We start from the raw sequence: 12,917 nt of genomic DNA, 5'->3' as shown, positions 1-12,917 counted from the left end.
CCCACCCCAGGCAGCTGCAGGAAGAAGCCTGCTATTTCTAACCTCCCACGGCTCAAGGACCCTAGTCTGACTCAGAGGAGCCACCTCAGCCATGCCGGGAAGACAGAAGCCGAGGGGGGCTCAGGCCCACCCTGAGTCAGCTCTGAGTCACCTCACGTAGAGAGGAGTCAAGGGCCCGGCCGTCCATGTGCAGTGGCTGTGGAGCCTCCAGCACCCCCTCAGGGCTTCTGTCCCTGCTCCTGGATCTTCCCCCCAGAAGCAAAGCCTGAGACTGGGATGTCACTGCACACAGTTTATCACAGGTGACCCAGATGGCCCCAGCAGGGGTGCATGGACGAGCCAGGGAGTGGAAGGAAGCCTGCGTGGTCTCCAGGTCTCAGCTGACACACGCCCAGTCCAGAACAGAAGACGGTCGTGCTCCCCACAATCTGCGCGCCCAGGCTCTGTCCCGCAGAGCGACAGATCCAGCTCCTGGGCCGGTGCCTGCGTGTGTCGTATCATGCCTTAGTTTTCGGTTCGTGACTTTGTGCTCAACTGTTAGCTCCTCCATCTCGCACTGATTCAGACCGAGATCCTGGAAATCAGATTAGGGGGCCAAAAGGCACCAGGCTTCTGTCCTGCGTGCCGGGCCTGCAGGCGCTTCCCTGGGCTAATCTGGAGAGCGGTGATTAGCAGATCGCCTGGGCACTGGCGGGGGAAGGGCTCAAACGGCCGACACCCCAGTGCCGAAATGCTTTCCGCTGACACCGGTGATACCCAAGCGCCCGGGGCAGCAGCCTCGCCGTCACTGCGTGCCATCTCTGCTGTCAGGCCGGACGCCTCCTTTCCCAGTTTCCTTTGAGACGAGGGACATGGGGTCATGGGCCTGCTCTGGCCCAGAGAGGGGTGAGTGGGAGCGGGTCTCCCGGCTCAGAAGATGGCGCAGGGGAGAAGCCTGCCGGGGTCCGGCTGGCAGATGCTGGACAGCGCGCCCAGGCCTTCGGAGAGTCCGCGGTCTGGGCTGAGATGCGGGGGTCGGGCTGCAGCACTTGGCCAGCCTGGCACGACCCTGGGCTGGGTGTGCGGGTGACGCTCTGACCAGCCCAGGTGCGCTGTGGGGACTCCCTGGGCGGCCGGCCTGGAGGGGGAGATGTAGGGTCTTGGCACCTCGGGGCAACCTTCGTCTTCTCTGTTGTCAGAGCCCCAATGCTATGTGCAGGACTGTGTCTGCCGTGCGGGGGAGAGACGCTTCCCTGCCCTCCCTGCCTCCTTTGCAGCGGGCCGTGGTCCTGTGGTCCTGTTCTGGCCAGTGTGAAGACTTTTTTTCTCATGTGTCATTTTTTTGGAGTGGTCCCCTGTTTGCAGAAGATCCCACCCACCCCACCACGGGCCACAGCCCGTTACTAACTGCGTGCGTTAGTGGGGTACCTTTGCTGCTGTCTATGACCCAGGAGGGACAGGTTACTATTAAGGCGAGTCCACGGTTTACATTGGAGCTCACCCTTGGGGAGCTGTGGGATTTTACATCGTACAGAACAGTCTCTCTGCCTAAAACTCCCGCACTCCACCTTTACCCATCCTGCCTTCCCAAAGCCCCGACCGCCACAGCTTTTCGTGCAGATGTTTGTTGGCGAGGCAAAACACACACCACAAAACTTACCGTGTCCACCGTCTGAAATTCAATACCTGCGCACTGTGGTGCCGACATAACCACCGTCCCTCTTGTAAATAGGAGCTCTGTGCCTGCTAAACCCCACCTCCCCGGCCCCCCGCTCTGCTTTCTGTCTGCACGATTCTGAGCACTCCAAGTGCCTCACGTAAGTGCGACCAGACCGTCCTTGTCTTTCCTGTGACTGCCGTATTGCACGGAACGGAAGGTCCCCACACTTCATGCCCACTGGAGCGGGCGTCAGCAGTTCTTTTTCTAAGGCTGAATGCTGTGCCATGGCATGGACAGACCAGGGGCTGCTGAAGGACGCCCAGGGCTTCCACTGTTGGTTACTGTGAATAACGTCATGACCATGGTTGTGCTGCTTGCCTCCCAGACCCTGTTGCAAATCTTTGGGGTACGTATCTAGCCATGGAATTGCCAGACCACTAGGCAACTTTATTTTTAACTTTCTGAGGAGCTAGCCTATGGTGTCCCACAGTGGCTGCATCCTTCCACACCCCCACTTTTTCACACCCTCTGCATGGGGTTTGCCGCTGTTTCAACGGCAGCAGCCCTGATGTCCTCATCTGCAGATCCCTGGAGAAGGGTCTCTCCGAGATCCGTATCTAGCCTGCAGTCAGACGGGGTGTCTTGTTTGGTTGTTTCTTGTTGCATATTTGATGCTTTATCAGAGATGTGGTTTGCAAATATTTTCTCCCGTTCTGTAGGTTGCCTTTTTACGTGGTTGACAGCAACCTTCGAGGCACCAAAGTTTTAAATTTTCACCGAGTCCGATTTGCCGATTTGCTAACGGTGCCTTTGAAGTCATAGCCAATGACTCACTGATAAATCCCATGTCACGAAGCTTTTGTCCCGGTTTCTTCTAAGAGTTTATACTCTAAACCCTCCCTTTTTAAAAGGGGGTCCCATGCCCAATGTGCGGCTTGAACTCATGATCCTAGATTGAGAGGGGCATTCTCCACTGATGGAGCCAGGCAGGCACCCCCACAATCTATGACCTCAAAATAATCTTTGAGGTCATTTTTGTATATGGTGTTAATAAGGGCTCAACTTCATTATTTCACACAATGGATATTCACTTTTCCAAACATTTCATGAAAAGACTGTCCTCTCTCCATTGAAAGGTCTTGGCACGTTTCTCAAAACTCATTCCACCATATATGCAAGGGTTTGCTTAGGAGCTGTTCATTTGGTGCCATCCCATTTGTCCATATGACTGTCTTACGCCAGCACAACTGTGTTCATTACTGTACATTTTTAGAGAGGGAGAGAGCAGGGAGAGGGGCAGAGGGAGAGAGAGAATCTTAAGCAGATTCCACATCCAGCACTGAGCCAAACATGGGGCTCTATCTCAAGACCCTGAGATCATGACCAGAGCCAAAATCAAGCGTCGGATGCTTCACGGACTGACTCCTGATGACTCTATATTTGTGTTAAGTTTTGAACTCAGGAAATGTGATGTCTTCCAACTTCATTCTCTTTTCAAGATTTTTTAAAAAATCTATGTGAGGTCCCTTGAAATTCCAATACGAAATTCCAATATGATAGATTTTTCCATTTCTGCAAAAAATGACATTGGGATTTTGATAAGGATAGCATTAAATCAGTAGCTTGCTTCAGATAACAATATCAACTATTCCAACCTGCCCACGAATACAGGGTTCTATTCCAGTTCCATCTCCTTTAGTCTCTTTCAGCAATGTTTTCTCATTATTGGTCTAGAGAACTTTCACTTCCTCCGTGAATGTAATTCCTAAGGATTTTACTCAGTTTGATGCTATTGCAAAAGGAATTTTCCCCTCAGTTTCCAGAACAGTTTGTTCATTGTTCTTGTATAGAAATGCAACTGATTTTTCTGCGTAGACTTTGAAACTTTGCTGAATACCTTGCCTATTTATTCTAACAGGTGTTTTTGTGAAGTCTTGAGGCTTTTTTACATATAAGACCATATCGTCTGCAAACAGAGATCATTTTACTTTTTCCTTTACAAGTTGGATGCCTTGTATTTCCTCTTCTCCTCTAACTGATCTGGCTGGGATTCCCTGTAGTATGCTGGGTGGGGTTGTGATTTGGGCATACTTGTCTCATTCTTGATCTTAGAGGAAAATCTCTCCATCTTGCATTGTGGGTAGGATGTTTGCTGTGGCTTGGTCATAGATGACTTTTATTATGTCGAGACATTCTTTCTACTCATAGTCTTTTGAGCGTTTTTATCATGAAAGTATGTTGGATTTTGTCATATGCTTTTTCTCCATCAATTGAGATGATGTAAATGGGAAGTTTATTGGGCTCCCCCCCTACATTTTGTTGATGTGGCGTAACACACCGAAATCATACTTAGTCATGGTGTTTAATCCTGCCAATATGCGCTAAACTCTGCTCACTAGAATTTTGCTGATTTTTGCATCAATATTCACAAGGGATATTAGTCCGTCATTTCCTTTCTTGAATGGTTTCTTTTTTTTTTTTTTTAAGATTTTACTTAATTTGACAGAGAGAGATCACAAGTAGATGGAGAGGCAGGCAGAGAGAGAGAGAGAGGGAAGTAGGCTCCCTGCGGAGCAGAGAGCCCGATGCGGGACTCGATCCCAGGACCCTGAGATCATGACCTGAGCCGAAGGCAGCGGCTTAACCCACTGAGCCACCCAGGTACCCCTCTTGAATGGTTTCTTTGTCTGGGTTTGGCATCAGGAATGATGGCCTTTTCAAATAAGTTAAAAGCATTCCCGCCTCTTAATTTTTTAAAAAAGATTTTATTTATTAATTTGACAGAAAGAGAGAGAGAGACAAGCAGGGGGAGCAGCAGAGGGAGAGGGAGAAGTAGCAGGGTGTGGTCAGAGAAGACAAAGCATATGGTACCTACCTTTTCAAATGTTGGGATTTAATTTGGGGCTCAACCCTAGGACCCTGGGACCATGACCCAGGCGCCCCCATCCTTTTTTTTTTTTTAATGTCATTGAACTGTACACTTTATTTATTTTTAAAGATTTTATTTATTTATTTGACAGAGATCACAAGTAGGCAGAGAGGCGGGGGAAGCAGGGTCCCCACTGAGCAGAGCGCCTGATGCAGGGCTCGATCTCAGGACCCTGGGATCATGACCTGAGCGGAAGGCAGAGGCTTAACACACTGAGCCACTCAGGCGCCCTGATATCTACCTTTTTATTTTTTTTTTAATTATTATTTATTTTTTTAAAGATTTTATTTATTTATTTGACAGAGAGAGATCACAAGTAGGCAGAGAGGCAGGCAGAGAGAGAGAGAGGGAAGGAGGCTCCCTGCTGTGCAGAGAGCATGACGCGGGACTCAATCCCAGGACCCTGAGATCATGACCTAAGCCGAAGGCAGCGGCTTAACCCACTGAGCCACCCAGGTGCCCCTGATATCTACCTTTTTAAATGTTGGGATTTAATGTGTGGACTGACTGCATGTATATTTTGAAAAGAAAGTGGTTTTTTTTTTGCTGGTGGGCCGAGTGCTTTGTATTTGTCTGTTAGATCTGGTTGGTTTATTGTGTTGTTCATGTCCTCTATTTCCATACTTATGTCTGCACATCCTACCCATTATTAACAGGGGTCCTGGACTCTCCTACTATCACTGTAGGACTTTGTTTCTCCCTTCCAGTCTGTTCATTTTTGCTTGATAAATTTTGATGGTCTGTCATTAGATGCGTAAATGTTTATACACACTAATCTTCTCTGTACTGAACCTTGTACTAATATATAATGTCCTTCCTTGTCTCTTGTAATTTTTTTTTAGATTGTATTTATTTGTCAGAGGAAGAGAAAGAGAGCATGCAGGAGTGAGCAGAGGGGCAGAGACAGAGGGAGAAGCAAACTCCCTGCTGAGCAGGGAGCCTGATTCGGGGCTTGATCCCAAGACCCTGAGATCAACACCTGAGCCGAAGGCAGAGGCTTAACCCACTGAGCTGCCCAAGTGTCCCTCTTATAATCTTTTTTATTTAAAGTCTATCTTGTCCAATATTAGTATGGCTACCCCTCATCTCTTTTGGTAACATTTGCATAGAATATCTTTCTCCATGCTTTCACTATCGACCTGTGGGTTTATATGTCTCTTGTAGACAGCAGAGTTCGGATGTTTTCTTATCCATTGTCAACTTTTGACTTTTTATTGGATGGTTTAATTCATTTACATTTAAAGTAACTACTTTAAATTTAGTAACTTTATAAGAGGAACTGGGCATCAGGGTGGTGCAGTGGGTTAAGCGTCTAACTCCTGGTTTCAGCTCAGGTCCTGATCTCAGGGTCATGAGATCAAGCCCCGTGTCTGGCTCTAGGTTCCGCATGGAGTCTGCTTGGGATTCTTTCCCTCCCTCTCCTTCTGTCCCTCCAGTTCACGCTCTCTCTCTCCCCTTCAAATAAATAAATAAATAAATAAATAAATAAATAAATAAATAAATTTGAGGGAGAGAGAAAAAAAAATATATATATATATATATATTTTTTTTTTTAAGAAAAGGAGGGACTTAACTTCTGTCACTGTGCATTCTGACTCCGTGTCCTTTGTTTTCCATATACCCTATAGCTTGTTGAACTCATTTTCTGTCTTCTTTTGTGTTTACCTTTTATTTTTTAGTGACATGTTTAAAGTCCTCCCTCATTTCCTTTGGTGTATATTCAATAGCTGTTTGCTTTGTGGTTGCCATGGGGATCACATTTAACATTCTAAAGTTACAACACTCTCATTTGAATTTATACCAGATTAATTTCAATAATATACAAAATCTTTGCTTCTTTGTAGCTCTACCCCACCTCTTTCAGTTGCCGATATCACAAAATTACACCTTTATACCTCAGGTGCCCCAAAATATAAGCTTACCTTTCTTTAAAATGCCTTAGTTTCTTCATTTATGCAGAAACAAGATTTGGGGTGACAAGACAGTCTAACTTTTTTTTTTTTTTTTAAATCTTTTTTTTTTTTTTTTTAAAGATTTTATTTATTTATTTGACAGAGAGAAATCACAAGTAGATGGAGAGGCAGGCAGAGAGAGAGAGGGAGGGAAGCAGGCTCCCTGCCGAGCACAGAGCCCGATGCGGGACTCGATCCCAGGACCCTGAGATCATGACCTGAGCCGAAGGCAGCGGCTTAACCCACTGAGCCACCCAGGCGCCCGACAGTCTAACTTTTTATTGTTAATAATTATTCATTGATAATGAATAATTGTCTTTTAATTTAAATTTATTAGTTAAAATTAAATCATGCAGAAAACAAAAAGTGAAGGTACGGACCCCTGTTACAATGAAATAGCTTTTATAATTACCATGTGTTTATTTTTCTTGAGGCCTTGAGTTCTCTGCGTGGCTTTAAGTTACAGCCTAGGGACATCACTTCACTCTGCAGAACTCTACTGAGCACTTCTCAGAGGGAAGGTCCAGTGGCTACAAGTTTCATCAGGGTTTGTTTCACTGAGGTCTTAACTTCTCCCTCACTTCTGAAGGACCGTTTTTCTGGATGTGACTCTCATTCATACTTGGTTTGGTTTTCTTCTACATCCTGAATATATTGGCTCGCTGTCTTCTGGCCTCCAAAGTTTCTTTTTTTTTTTTTTTTTAAATACACATATATATATGCATATGCATATATATATATATTTTTTAAGATTTTATTTATTTGACAGACAGAGATCACAAGTAGGCAGAGAGGCAGGCAGAGAGAGAGAGAGAGAGAGAGAGAGAGAGAGTAGGAAGCAGGCTCCCCACAGAGCAGAGAGCCCGATGTGGGGCTCGATCCCAGGATCCTGGGATCATGACCTGAGCCGAAGGCAGAGGCTTTAACCCACTGAGCCACCCAGGCACCCCTGGCCTCCAAAGTTTCTGATGAGAAATTTACTGATTATCTTATTGAGGATATCTTGTATGAGAAGATTTGCTTCTCTCTTGCTGCTTTCAAGATTATCTCTTTGGCTTTTGTAAATTTGATTGTAATGTGTCCCGGTGTGTGTCACTTTGAGTTTATCTTTCTTGGAGATCACTGGGTTTCTTAGATGTTTATATTCATGCCTTTCGTTATGTTTGGGACATATTTGGCCATTATTCAATAGATATCCTCTCTGTGCCCCTCTCTCCTCTCCTTATGGCACTCCTGTGACGGGGTGTGTTGGTAGCTTGCTGGTGTCCTACGGGTCCTTTAGGCTCCAACTGCTTTTCTTTCCTTTTTCTTTCTCTTTCTCAGACATGGTGTGTTCCATTGTCTTGTCTTCAAGTTCACGGATTCTTTCTTCTGCCTGCTCAAATCTGCCTTGAATTCCAATAGTGAATTTTTCATTCCAATTACTGTACCTATTAGCTCCAGAATTATTTTTTAGGTTCTCTATTATTGGCATTTCATACAGTATTTTCTTGACTTTCTCTACATCTCCCTTTAGTTCTTTAAGACAGTTATTTTAAAGTATTTTCTTAGTATGTCTGCCATTACTTCTTTTTCAGACAGTTTCTATTGATTTTTTTCCTTTGAATGGGTCATACTTTCCCACAGCTTTGTATGCCTTGTGATTTTTGTCATAGTTGCACATTGGGCATTTGAATCGAATAATGAGATAACTCTGGAAACCTTTCCCTTCCCTCCCAGAGTTTGCTTGGTTGTTATCATTTTTATTGGGGTTTGTTTGATTGTTGCAGGCTGTCTCTGAGCCAAGGATCAGCCCGAGGTATGAATGCAATATCTGCTGAGGTATTTTCTTTTCTGAGCCTTTCCCTGGGCGTGGGCACAGTCCCTTTCTAATTTCCCTGTATATGCACTTGTTTTTGAATGTCCTAATTCTTAATGTCTAGATCCTGAAAGCGGATACAGCAGAAAATGAAGTGGAGGAATAAAGGTGCCCTGATCCTCTACATCTCCTGGAAGTCACTTCGAGAAGAAGCTTTTAATGATGGGGGAAGGGGTGAGAACAATAACTGGCCGCCTGCCTGTGTCTGCACCTCCACGATCAGAAGCACCAACAGCCATCAGAGCAGAGATCCTTGATATTTGGAGGACAGGGCTCTTTCTTGCCCACAGTGGCTCCCACAAGCTATGTGTGAGCTGCACCAGGACTGTGTGCCTAATGCTTGCCAGGGTCTCAGACTGCAAGATGGGTAGATATTACTGTGCTGAGAGATGAAATCGACCAAATTAACTCAAATTTCCCCTGGAAGCTGCAATCCTTCAACCAGAGTTACAGAACAGTTACATCAGAAAGATTCTCCCTGTGCAATTGTCCAGGTTGGGAGACATTCCTGGTGCTTCCAACTGTACCATCTTTCCAGAGTCCTCCTTTTCCAACGTGAAGGCTTTTGTTTTCCTCACTAAAGGGTATGTATGCTGTTGGCACAGTACTCTAGCCTTCTTCCCTTTTCATAGCCCTACACAGAGATGGGATGTCTGGAGCTCTCTTGTAGTCCTGAGGCATCAAACATGAAAAAAATGGCAAGATATATTAGAATGCAGAGGGAGTGACATCAGCAAAGTGGTGGACTAGGAAGCTCCAAGCTCTGGTGTTCCCACAGAAATATTGAAAAAAAGAAGAAAAGTAGAGCTGAGGCGCCTGGGTAACCTAGTCAGTTAAGCATCAGCCTCTGGGTTTCAGCTCAGGCCACAATGTCTGGGCAGTGAGAGCGAGCACATGCTCCACGTGGGGCTTGTTGAAGATGCTCTCTCCACCTCCCTTTGCCCTCATCTCCCCGAAAGAATAATGAGCACAACAGTCAGAAACAACCTCACAGGAGCTCTGGGAAATGACCAAAGGCGCAACTAAGAAAAATCCATCTTCAAAACAGTGGGAAAGTTTGGTAGTGCTTTCACTCACCCTTGCCCGATTCCGTCCCCCGCTCGGTGGAGGTCTCAGTTTTGATGGCAGCACAATCACCTCACTTCCACCCTCGAATCAGAGGGAGCAGAGCCAGCCTTCTTTGCACGTGTCTGTGTACATATGTTCTCCCCTGTGTCAGGATCTAAAGGACCGATGCAAGGCACTTGTCTCTTTTTCACCTGATGCACGACTTGGGAGGGCAAAGCGGCAGTCACTGTTCATAAAAGATGCCTGGGGCAAGGGATTACGGGTGGCGACATACAGTAGGTTATCCAGGCTCTGAGGAGAAGCTTGGAAAGTCAGCTTCATATACAGAGGTAATTAGAAAGGCCCACACATACGCAGCAAGAGACAAGTAATCGGAAAGACCGGCAAAGACCTAAAGCCTTCACCCTGGCTGATGCTGAGACTCAGCAAGCCTTGCTGAACATTAAAAGAGAGGTTGGGCGTGGAGCCAATCCAAGAGGATGGGAAAGAGGGTTGGTTGGTTTGCTTTCCTGCGTGTGCGTGTGCATGCGTGCCTGCACACATGTTCCATTCGTTCAGCTCCTGGTATTGAAAGCAACGTCTGCCGAGTATGGGCTGAATGTGAGTTACATGAGTGGGGACCACAGTGAGCACACGGGGGGCAGTCCTTGCACATGTAATTTGGAAAAGCATCAGAATTACTGGACTAAGACAGCCTTCCACAATAAAAACAAATAAACACAAACCAAATGCTGGGGAAGAATAATCTTATTTCCAGAGTAACCACATCATAACAGTCAAATGTCCAGGTCTCAACCAAAAAATGACAGTGTACAAAGAAATAAAGAAAACATGTCAAGCCAAAGGAACAAAAATCCTGATACAAACTTCTCCCAAGGAAGCCCGCAGACAAAGACTTAAAACAACCATCTAAAATATGCTCAATGAGGCAAAGGAAAAAGGCGCAAAGACTAAAGGAAGCTAAGAAAACCACGTTATCAGTGAAATGATGTTATCAACAAAAAATAGAAAACCTGCAGAGAAACCAAAGACAGTCCAGAGCTGAGATATACAGTACCCAGAATGAAAGCCTCGCCAAAGGGTTCAAGAGCGCGCATGAGCAGGCAGAGCAAAGAACCCATGAGCTCAAGACGGAACAATTGAAACGATCAAGTCGTGAGGAGCAGAAATTGGGAAAAAAAAAAAAAAAAAGCATGAAGAAAACGAACACAATCTAAGGAACTTCAGAAGAGCATCAAGTGAAGTAACAGATAAATCATGGGAGTCGAGCAAGGAGAAGGGGGTAAAAAGGTTATTCAAAGGAATAATGACTGAAAACTCCCCAATTTGATAAAAGATATGAGTGTATAAATCAAAGCCGCTCAATCAATTTCAAGGAGGATAGATACAGAGACCCACATTGTGAAAACACAATATTCCAAAACTCATGGGAAACTGTTGTTGACAGAAAATCTTACAGCTGTAAAGGCATACCTTAAAAAAAAGATCTCAAACAAACAAACAAAAGTCTCAAAATAATAGCTTAGTTGTGTATCTTACGGAACTAGAACAACAAAGACAAACTAAATCTAAAACTGGCAGAAGGAAGGAAATAATAAAGCTTAGAGCAGAAACAGACAAGATCGAGAACAGAAAACAGTAGAGAAAACCAATGAAACTAAGTTAGGTCTTCAAAAAGAACAACTTTAGGTAGACTAAGAAAAAAGGAGAAGACAATTAATTCAATCAAAGATGAGAGAAAATAGTACAGCAAGTTTTAGGGAAATAAAAGGTAACACAAGCACGCTACCAACAACAGATTAAATGACCTCCAAATAAATTCACAGAAACACACAGCCCGCCACACTGAATCATGAAGAGAAAATCTGAGCAAAGTTACAACCAGTTAAGAGATTAAGCCGGTGATCAGAGCCTTTCTAACAGATAAAAGTCCAGGACCAGATGGCTTTGCTGCTGAATTTTAACTGATACATAAAGAAGAACCATTGCCCGTCCTTCTTAAGCTCTCCCAGCAAGCAGAAGAGGAGCAACACTGCTGGAAGCATTCTGTGAGGCAGCTTTGCCTTGATAATGAAGCCAAACAAGGACATCACAAGGAAAGAACATGAGGCCAATATCCCTTATTAAATACAAAGCAAAAGTCAGCAACACGCACAAGGAAACAAAATCCAAACAGTGCACTGAGAAGGACTGCTACATCACGTCCAAGGGGCGTCTATCGCGTGAGCGCACAGGTTGCTCAACCTAAGAGACTCAATCGGTATAACATCCGACATTAATAAAGGGGGAAAGCCACTGCTATTTCAATTGATGCACTCAAGGTATTAGAACCAAAGACCCTTTCACCATCAAAAACACTAAGAAATAGGGGACACCTGGGTGGCTCAGTCAGTTAAGTGTCTAACTCTTGATTTCGGCTCAGGTCATGATCTCAGGGTCATAAGATCAAGCCTTGCTTGCGCTGGGCTCTGCGCCTAGAGGGAAAGACTACCTCTTGAAATTCTTTCCTCCTCCCTCTCCCTCCCCTCCTCCCCCTACTCTCTCTCTCAAATAAATAAAATCTTTAAAAAAAAAAAAAACACACAACCCCACACACTAGAAAGAGAAGGGAACTTCCTCAACATGATAAAGGACATCTAGGAAAATCCCACAGCAAATGTCACACTCAGTGGTGAGAAGCTAGGAGTTTCCCTCTAAGATCAGGAATAAGACAAGGACGCCTTGTTCAGAGCCGCTATTTGACATTGCACTGGATGTTCCAGCCAGATCAGGTAGATAAGAAGACAAAAGGCATCCAAACTGGAGAAGACAAAGTAAAACTATCTCTGTTTACAGATGACATGATCCTATATATATAGGAAATCTCAAAGAATCTACAGGAAAGTTACCAGAGCCAAGAAACAAATTCAGCGAAGTTGTACTGAAAATATCAGGTACACAAAAGTCAGCTGGATTTTTATACACTAACAATAAACAACCTGAAAAGAAAATCAAGAATTCCATTTGCAATAGCATCAAAAAGAAATAAATACTTAGGAATAAATTCAAGGAGGTAAATGACTTATACACCAAAAACTACCAAACATTGCTGAAAGAAATTAAAGAAGGCACAAGTGATGGAAAGACACCTCACATTCCTGACCGGAAGACCAATTGTTAAGATGTCCCAACCACCCGAAGTGATCTACAGACTCAATGGTGCTTTTGTAGGAGTGCAAATGGAAACTCGAGCAGCCCCAAATATTCAAGAGCCATCTTAACAAAGAAGAACAAAGTTGGAAAACTCATGCTTCCTGTTTCAACAGTGACTACAAAGTCACGGTTCTCAAAACAGGTTTGGTACTGGAAAGACAGAGACCAGTGATGGCCTTTTCGATGCAGGGAGAACTTAATGTTTGCACACGGAAGAACGAAGCTGGATGGTTACCGCTCGACACACACGAAAACCAGCTCCAACAAGATCTAAATGAA

Source organism: Mustela lutreola, chromosome 4, assembly GCF_030435805.1.
Source record: "Mustela lutreola isolate mMusLut2 chromosome 4, mMusLut2.pri, whole genome shotgun sequence".
Classification (NCBI taxonomy): Eukaryota; Metazoa; Chordata; class Mammalia; order Carnivora; family Mustelidae; genus Mustela; species Mustela lutreola.
This window is presented reverse-complemented; position numbering follows the sequence as displayed.